This window comes from Acanthopagrus latus, chromosome 7 (genome assembly GCF_904848185.1).
Source record: "Acanthopagrus latus isolate v.2019 chromosome 7, fAcaLat1.1, whole genome shotgun sequence".
NCBI classification, from domain to species: Eukaryota; Metazoa; Chordata; class Actinopteri; order Spariformes; family Sparidae; genus Acanthopagrus; species Acanthopagrus latus.
Genome location: NC_051045.1, coordinates 22,113,888 through 22,123,404, shown reverse-complemented (window position 1 = coordinate 22,123,404; position 9,517 = coordinate 22,113,888). Strand labels below are relative to the sequence as shown.

The window sequence follows — 9,517 nt, the reverse complement described above, 5'->3', positions numbered from 1 at the left end:
GCCAGCACTGCTAACAAGGATTAGAGCAGCTGTGCTAATTACATTTTTGGCATAAATTATGCAAATGTGTGACTCTGTGTCAGAGTGTGATGTCACAAAGTCACAGATCCATGGCAGGGCTACAGACGAGGCGTTTCAGGAGCAGTGTTTTCTGTGGGAGAGAGGTGCTTTCGTTGACCTTTTTAACTCCCGCGATCATTTACATGCACAAGAACATATAAAAACACTGAAGGTCAGGAAACAGAATGAAAAAAAAGATAACAGGCCTTGTTTAAAATCAACAAACCTAATCCCCGACTAACAAATTGGCATCATATTAATTTTTTAAATGTACACAGTTGACCCCAGTTTCAACTCGAGGGGGTTAAATGAGATCAAAGCCGGTTCTGACATTAATATTTTAGCGAGAGCGAGGAAAAGAAATTGCACTTCGCCACGAGCCGAAAGCTTCCCTGTCGATTTTGTTCATTGTAACGTTTGCTCCTGATGAGAAACATTGCCACTGGGGGATGATAAAAATTAAGCAAACCCAACTTAAGCACTTTGATGCAACCAAACCCTCAACATTGCATGTGTGTAAGCATAACACTATGGAAGGAATTAAGTGGAGGATTGGGGTGGAGAGGAAGCCGTGCAAAGATGCAAATACTACTAGTGAGCATCGCAGCTCAGTTTAGAATTAACGTACATAGTTTCCTCCGTCAGTACTGCGTGTCTCTGTATCGTGTTCCATTATGAAATTCATTTGCTCCGTCTGACATATTCCCATCCAGATGCTAATTGCCTGCAGGCAACAGATGAGGTGGCACAGTGTGATTATAATCACAGATAAGTTGGAGATTTTCATATTTTGCAGACAGCGTCTCGCCGTCTTGACCTTTCCGCTGTTTTCATGGGACTGCCCTGTTTATGATCAATACGGCAGCTGCCCTGCTGAGGATTGGCCCATGTGCTCAGGATGCTTTTTTTTTTTTTCTCCCCCCCTTCACAGCCGCCTCGTTCTCAGCGTCACTGTGAGGCTGAGCCACACAGCCAGGCTTGGTGTGTGTCAGAAGGCGCCGGGTTTTTGGAATTCATGTGTCATAGCATCACATCTAATGAATTTTCATTTCCTCTTTCATTGTTATATGAGAGCTGAGCCTGGTCTGAGGCTGTTCTTGTTCTTGTCCAGTTCCACCGCGTGATGTAGCTGCATGAAAATCCCAAAATACCGTAATTGTGGTCAGAGGAGTCGCGGTGAACCTCGATGACATTCACTCTGTCCCCACTGTGAACAGTGAAGCACAGTGAAATTACATCACAGCATGATTTCTGTTGGATTTTTGTTAAAGCTGACATTATTTTGATATTTGATTTGGGCTTTTACCCATGCATTTACATTTTCATGTTTTGTCTTTCTCTGTTTTCCATTGGTAAAGCTCAAAACAGCAACTCCCATGATCCCGTGCTACTTCACAACGTCAGCAAACTATGACTTTTGTTTGGATTCCTTCAAAGCAGAGACTCCTGGCGGCATAAATGACATACTGTGCGTAGAAGTCTCCCCTGTTTAAAACGTGTAAGCAAAAAGCAACCTTTCACTGAATAGTTTATGACAAAATGTGGTTGTATGTTGCTATTGGGGCATTTTCAAGTGTTTCTTGATATGCAGTTTAAATGTGTTTTTTTTTTAATGTTTTTTCAATAAATGCTTCATAGCGGGACTTAAAATAAAGTTTTGCCTTGACCTTACTACATATGCTGTCATGATTCGGGATTCTGTGTCTTGTGTCTTATGTTTTGATTTCCACGCCTTCTTGTGTCCTTTCAGTGTCTCCTGTGTTCTTCCCTCTGTTTTCCCCTTCCCCCTTGTTGCATGTTTGTCTCCCCCTGTCTGCCGCCGTTATTTCTCCTCTGTGCTTTCCCCCTCGTTTCCTCACCTGCCTTCTTCCCTCCTCTCTCTCCTCACCTGCTCCTCGTCCCCTCGTCAGTGTGTCTGTGTATTTAAGCCTTTGTCCCCCCCCATTCACTCCTTGTCAGTGTATTTGACTCCACCTTAACTCTAACCTCAGCCTGACACACTCAGCATTGTATACAATCTTTCAGCTCAGTAGTTGTAGTTGGTATTGCAGCACTATAACGCCCGCCAAAATCCAAATCTGTTTAAAATCATTCATGTCGGGTGTTGTGTGCCCGTGATTGCTTTCACCAACCAGAGCTTTGACAGTTGGAAAATGGATGCGTTGTCTTCCTGCATAGTGACCTCCCTCCATGAAAATGGCAGCGGGTGCAGATGAGATGGGTGCAGCTGTACGGGTGAGTCCCAGATATAAGAGCTCTTAAACCCTTTAAGTGTTATGACATATGTTAACAATCGCTTTAACAGCGTCTTGAGTCGAGTGAAAATGGTGGACTGGATATGTCACTTTCACAACTGGTGCTCACGTGGGTCAGCACCTAAAAATCAAATACAAAATCTAAAGATTAATTTTATTGAATGTATGTATGTGTGTATTAGTCTTTTTTTTTTACAGACTTGAACTGATTTTTGAAGTTTGTTGGGTGTGATTTATCCTAACACCCTGACTTAATGTGAATTGTGAAATGTCTCAATCAGATTTGGAGCCACCAATTCTTACCAAATGTCATATTTCATACAGTTTTGTAACAAGACCCACTGGGATATCCATCTTCTTCCAATCCGTCACAAATTACGGTTGCCACTTTCAGCACATCCTGAAACTGGAAGCAGCGTTTTCCATGTAACAGGAATCTAATCCTCTTTTTCAAAGCGTACCTTTAATTCCTCAAACTCATGGATAAGAAGCAACAGGCGAGGGTGTTTTTTAAATAGGTGGGTGCAAGGACTTGATTTGTCGATTGCTTTTCATGCTGCGATGGAATAGAAAAAAGCTGCAGTGACTCTCAGTTCTTGAGGGAAAATGAATTCTTTCTGAATGAGTTGTGAAGGAGAATTAATGCTTTTAATTGGCGCAGTGAGTGCGAAATTAGAAAAGAACACTGAGCTTACACTTGGACACGACACGCGCTCTCTTTGCAGCATCTCTTACAGAGAATCATTGTCTGAAAAAATAATGACAACTAAGGGACCAGTCAGTGACCTTTGTTTGACTCAGAGGCTGATTCTCGTACCGACAATGTTAATGATGAGCACCGTCAACACGCGCAGGGCAGCGGCGTGCATGCACCATGAGTTGTAAAAGCTCCAGTGTCAGTATTGTCGGAAAGTTTGAGCTTTCAAAGTCATTTCAGCAGGTTTCATCAGCGGCAGCTGGTGAGAACATTAATTGCCAATCAGTTGATCCTAGCAGTTTGCGGGGGTTAAGACCATCTCATCTACTTAATGTCATCCACTGTCTCTCCCTCTTCACATTGATCGAATGTTGTTTAATTACCAGCCAACTGTAGAGACTCAATGAACTATTAAATAACTTAATGATTTGGCACTTTCCCCCCAATAGCTCGGATCCAGTGAAGCGGCTCCCCACACGTATTACACAAATGACTACCGGCGGAGGTGTATCAGCCTCGTGCGCCTGAACTCGCAGCATACACACTGTGATTTAGCTGCTACGAACCACAGAGGCCATGTAAGCACCTCGGTGATCATAAACACTGCGGAGGAAATTGTTATCCTAGATTTGCTCTTTAAGAAAACACATATAAGACGGTTATTTCTTCAGCCTCGGCTCTATCCCCGAGCCTGTAATACTCTGAGCCTTTTAAATTCACCTGCTCCGCACCACAGTCACACCCCCCCCTCTCCTTACCCCCACATCCAGACCCCAGAGGTGCTGTATCACCAAATTGAACAGGAACATTGCAGGATTTATGGATCGGTGTGACGACCGCCGTCGAGCCTGCTGTGACTCTCTGTGTCAACACCTAAAGCGGGACTCGCAGCTACTGTTTCACGTAGCCGCTACCTGCTTTTTTTTTTTTTTAACAGCTTAAGTGGGAATACTGAAAGTTGTGGATTATTAAAGGCAGCTGCAGTAAATTGGTGCCAATGGAGAGATGTCAACCCTGATCTGCATGGTGGCCGCAGGCAGATTTCATCTGACTAAGGACTCTTTTTTTTGCACTTATCAGGCTGGATCCCGGAGAGCTCACACTGTATACGGTACACCAGCTCTCCTGCCTGCCTGCATCTCCTCAAACCATCACTCTTTGCAAATGCATGAACATCTTACCATTAAACATTTAAATGTCTCTCTGATCTTGGAATGGACTGAAAGGGAATGCATAATGTACACACTCACTGAAGGAAGCTATTGGTAGTTTTCCATACTTTCAGCCAGTTCGAAACAAATGGTGCATAGCAACGTCTCTGCTGACCACTTTCATGAGCAGACCGGTCCATCACTTTACAGACGCATGAAGCTTGTATCAAGTTTTATGTGTTGGATTATGGTAAAAGTCATCAGGTAACACTTAATAATAAAGAGGGTACATTTTATAGATGATTAAACTTTGGTTTATAGTTATTGCACTGTGAACAATGAAATGCTTCATAAACCATTTGTTGAGCAATCATTTATTGTGAAGTTCCAACTGATGTCTATAATACTTTCAAAAGCATGTCACTGTCAACAGGGAGATGGTGGTTAATATCATCATCCAAATTTGATGAAATGTCAATTTTTGCATTATGTGAGATGATCGTAAAAGTCACAGCCGGCTAGCTTATTTTGGCATTAAGACTGTGAACATGGACAAACAGGGAGCCTGGCTCTGTCAAACGGCAATCATCAGCCTATGAGCACCTCTAAAGGTCACCACTACTCATGCACTCATCTCAGAACAGTAAACTCCTGGAGCGCTATTGATTGGCTGACTTAGGGGGGCTCCAAACTGCATCGGGGGGAGGCTCACTGAATGGAAGTAGAATAGAATAGTAGAATAGACTCAATGTGCGTGAGTTTGGTCAAAAAGATGGTCCAGAGATAGCGTATGGAATAAATATACCTTAAGACAGACTGTTGACTCAAGACTTTCTTTTTTTCTTTTTTCTTTTTTTTTTTTTTTTTTTTGGTGGGGGCATTTTTGGTCTTACTTGAATCAATTGTTGAGTGTGTCTGGGCTCAAATAAGAGAACCACGATCTCACAGAAATCCAGGAATTAAAGTGAAACTAAGAAAGGAAAGACAGAAAGATGGGTGGGAGTGGGTAGAGAGGTGCCTTTTTCCCAAGCTTTGTCAGAGGGGAGACCCCACAGTCTCAGACTTTGAAAAACCCTGGATTAAACAAACAAGATACAAAGTGTTAATTACTGTAGTGAGCTTTAGAAGTGCTGGTAGGTGGATTTTGTTTCCTTTGAACAGAGTCCCGCTCGCTGCTTCCCCCCTGTTTGCTCTGTCTTTATGCTAAGCTAAGTTTTCCAGCTGCCGGTGGTAGATGCATATTTAACATAAAGACATACTCATACTAACTTCAGCAAGGAAGCATACAAGAGTATTTCCAAGATGTTGAACTTCTCCTTAAGTTAATTATAGGCTACTGTAATGTAAATCCCAAATGAATACATTTTGGAAAATCAGATTGTGATAATTATGATGCTATAGCTTGATGATTTCTACATAAAAACACAGTCATCCATAATCACAATCATATCAGCATGTCTTTATTGTTTACATAACATGTAATTTGTCTGTATAGTGCAATTTGAAAGTCTTGTCATGATGCATAAGCATTTTCGTGGTTAAAGGACCAATACGTAAAAATGTAATGGAAAACATTTTAAAAATTAACACAAATGACCAGATGAATGTGACACAGCTGTTTTGAAATGATGTTTATGTGTAGTGCTTCAGAGGTGTCTACTGAAGTTAGCGTGCTGTCCTGGTTGAAAAAATCTGACAGCGGTGTTCACACTAACGTGCCCCTGGTCCCAGTCAAGACTGCTAACTGCACGGCTATCTGAGCTAACCCCCCAACAGCAGCTGCAGTTAGCAGTGGAAAGCAGTTACTCTGGTGATATAGTGCCCCCTGTCTGTTTTGGGAATGAATTTGACAGGTAGCTAATTCTTAGATGCTGTAACTTTAAGAACCTTTTCTCAACCAGCATTTCTGGCAAGTGTCTACACATAGACTATTGGCAACTCTGCTCATGGACTTAGCGGAGACTAGATGGTAAACATGAATAGAGTTCTTTCTTTCTGTATTGCCATGTCTGGCTTCCTCAATCTCTCTGAAGCATCTTCCCACATCGTCCTTTCTTAACAGTAGGAGTGTCGCACCCATTTTGCTTGCGTCAGCTTTTTATGTAAGACCCAGTAATGAGAATCTGAACAAAGGACAGAACATCATTTTGAAGCAGCTTACCGGCATCAGAGCGTAAAAACTGCATGTGGGTACAGGTTACAGATTTTGGTTTAAAGTAGTGGTTGTCACCGACCTGCTTGTCCAAAGGCAATAGATGTCAGTCTTTTGGAGGCTACCCAAATATGTTTGTCCCGTTTGTCCTCAAAGTCCACAAAGGCAGAGAAGGTGAGTCATCCATCCCCGGCGCTTTCCTCGATGCTGCGGCACAGTCTAACCATCCATCCCTTCTCTCCGCGCCGCAGAAAATCTATCCATTCATCCTCACTATGCTTCGGCATGACCGTCCATCCATCTTCAGCAGGTTGCAACAAAACATTATCATGAATGCACCGTACATCATCGATGTGGACTAGAAAGCAGCATGTATAGTTTCTAGGTTTGTTCACAAGTTATAGCTCATATTCATCTCACGTATTCAGTGATCAAGATAAACAGCAACGTTGTTTTTTGAAATCCCAGAAACTTTGAGAAGCAGCTCTCCCAACTGTCCGACAACTTTTAGTTTCAGTCTTCAGCGGCGGAGATAGATGGCTGTCTGAAGTCTGATAAATTTGAAGCAGGTAATGCCCCAGGCAGTGTTTCCTGGCGTTCCGCCCCCGCACGGCCGTTGGAGACTTCAAATGTCAGAATCTAAGCTTTGAGTTGTCACCTCCAGTATTAGAAAAAGATTGGAGGCCTAATAGTGCAAATCCAGTGTCTAATTTAGTGGGAGATGAATGGTCTGATGCGACGTCACTTTTGATTTAAGCTAACTTGATGACTGTGATGTCAGACATGTCCACTTATTCCTCGGGTATTACCAATAGTTGCATCCTCTTATTCCCGGCTTTCTGCTAAAATATAGATATTAGAAATCACAAAGTCCCCAGCTGAGCCATTAAAATAAAAACCTCCTCTATTTGAGATGATGAAGACTAATGTATAGAAAATTAGGTGGATGGATGTTACGTTATTTGGCTGTTAAATTTCGTCTGACATTAATTCAGTGTGAGGGGAAAAAAGCCCTGATCCAGGAACATGAAAACATGGCGATCACTCAGCGGCTCGTGAAATTTATTACAGGAGGATGTTGAAAATAACTCACTAGGTGATAAGATAGATGAAAGATGCATAAATGAGACTACTGGTTTAATCATGAATACTGCTGCCTCGAGTATATCGTCAAGCTACCAGTGACAGCACCGAGCGCTGCAGCTGAGCAGCTCTTTAGTCGGGGAGAGAGGATTCACTCCTGTGCCATTTTTTTGATATTACTTGGTTTGTATGGATTTCAAATAGACCTTTCTTGGTCAGCGTAAATCAAGCTCCTAGGTAGCTTGCAACCCTGAAGCTGCAGAAGCCTATAATAGATGGTGAACATGATTAATATTATAACTGCAATGTACTTCATCTGCCTGCCAGCATTCATCAGCTTCTTAGCATGCTAGTGTTGGCATTAATTTCAAAGCACTGCTTTAGTTACTGCTGCACAACCATGTTGGCATGAATCTTAGCATGACCCTGGAGAGGTCCTTTGACAACGATTTGTGTCAAATTCATATTTACATGTTCTTCACATAACACGTTTTCTGTACTTCTGTGTGGATACTTTAGGCAAGATTTGCCACTGGGCAGATTTTTGGGCTAACAAGACCAGGCCTCTTTTGAAATAAATGGGGGGGTAGCCATGATTTAGTTGGTCAACAGGACATAGAAACAGCATGTATAAAATCACAAGTCAAATCTGATAAAACCAGCCTAAAATGTCAGGTAACTTGGCCCCACAAAAAGGTACAAAGTCCCACAGGTTACAGCTCTACTGGGCATGTGCATAATTTCACTACGCCAACCTCTTTTACAGCTCAGTGCAGACTGCTATGATGCCATCAGCTCATCCCAACAGAGCACTTGGATAAATGCAAGTTTAACAGCTAATGGTGAAATAAGCTCTGCTTTCCCTGTAGTCCTCTGTAGTGGGGTATCCTCATAACTTAATAATTGGTTGATATCTTTCTTGGATAATCTCAGTTAAAGTTGTTTTAGCACCTGCGATAGACAGACATGTTTTTTCGTTACAGTTGAGACTGTTGAGCATTTCTTCCAGTTATATACTTAAGTCTCTACAGGCGTTAAAGATGATTCCAGATTACTTCTAAATTTCGTATCAACCATGTATCCTTTTCTCAATTTGTCACTTTATTATGTTTGACTTTCTTGTGTGGTAGTGATTTTAAAAAAAAGGCTTAGAAATGGTGGAAAGTAATTCTTGTCATTATGTTTGAAGAATTTTGGGCACCGCCACAACATTTCAACACTTAAGATGCTACATACTTGATTTCTCAGTGAAAGTCAGCACTTACCGAAGTCAGCGTTGTGGCGGTTATTCAAAAATGTTTGGTTCCTGGTACACAACAGCACTGAATTAAAAAAGCCTCCCCTTTTTCTCCAAAGTGAAATATTTGAACTAGGTCACTCATAGTGTGCAGCGCGGGCAGGAAATGACCATGCAGCTTGATGAAGAACACTTGCAATCACCCCCGAGGGAATGAGATCGGATCATTGAAAAGAAAAAGAACCATCAGGTACATTTACTGAGGATTTATCCCACGGTTTTGTTTACTAGCCTGCAGAGCAACAGGCAAGGAGCCAATGACATGCAGTTTTTGTGCATCAACCAAGTGAACAAATTGCTGGAAGGAAGACAAGGAACTTTTTCTTTGTCCTAGATTACTGAAATGTGTCTCCTCTGAATAGCCTCATTCTCCTTTTTTTGTGTCATATTCACTTTGAGTGTTACTTTTGCAGTCAATTCATTTCACAGGCTGCCAATTTGCCAGGCAAGACCAGGCAAGACCTTTTGCCCCTGTGTGAAGCAAGCAGGAATAAGTAATTTGGAACTTGCACAAGGTACACTGGCCGATAAAAGCTGGGCTTACCAAAGCATCAACATCTTTCCCTTAAGATGCCCGAGTAGTTCCTGCATACCCTCCCTTATCCTCCTCTTCCCCTGACTCCCAGCCTTTTGCTATTGTAATGCAGGCAGGGAGAGTAGAAAGTATTGGAAGCCTTGTTTTCAGCAGCTGCTGTGTGTGTCTCTGTTCAGTTTTTCCTAATTACCTCCCAAAGGAGCCCCACTGCTGTCAGACAGAAAGAGAGGAGGGTGAGACGGAGCGAGATGCAAGAGGGGCGACGATGTAGGGGAACGGGTGGGAAG

The 9,517-nt window shown here is 42.4% G+C and overlaps 1 long non-coding RNA gene across 1 annotated transcript; it reads left to right on the top strand.

Annotated features, from left to right (window-relative positions):
• The first annotated feature begins 2,028 nt into the window (after positions 1–2,028).
• On the top strand, positions 2,029–4,212 carry LOC119023027. The gene is made up of 2 exons (XR_005076147.1): positions 2,029–2,295; positions 4,093–4,212. It is a non-coding gene; the product is annotated as an uncharacterized LOC119023027 (long non-coding RNA).
• The last annotated feature ends 5,305 nt before the right edge of the window (positions 4,213–9,517 follow it).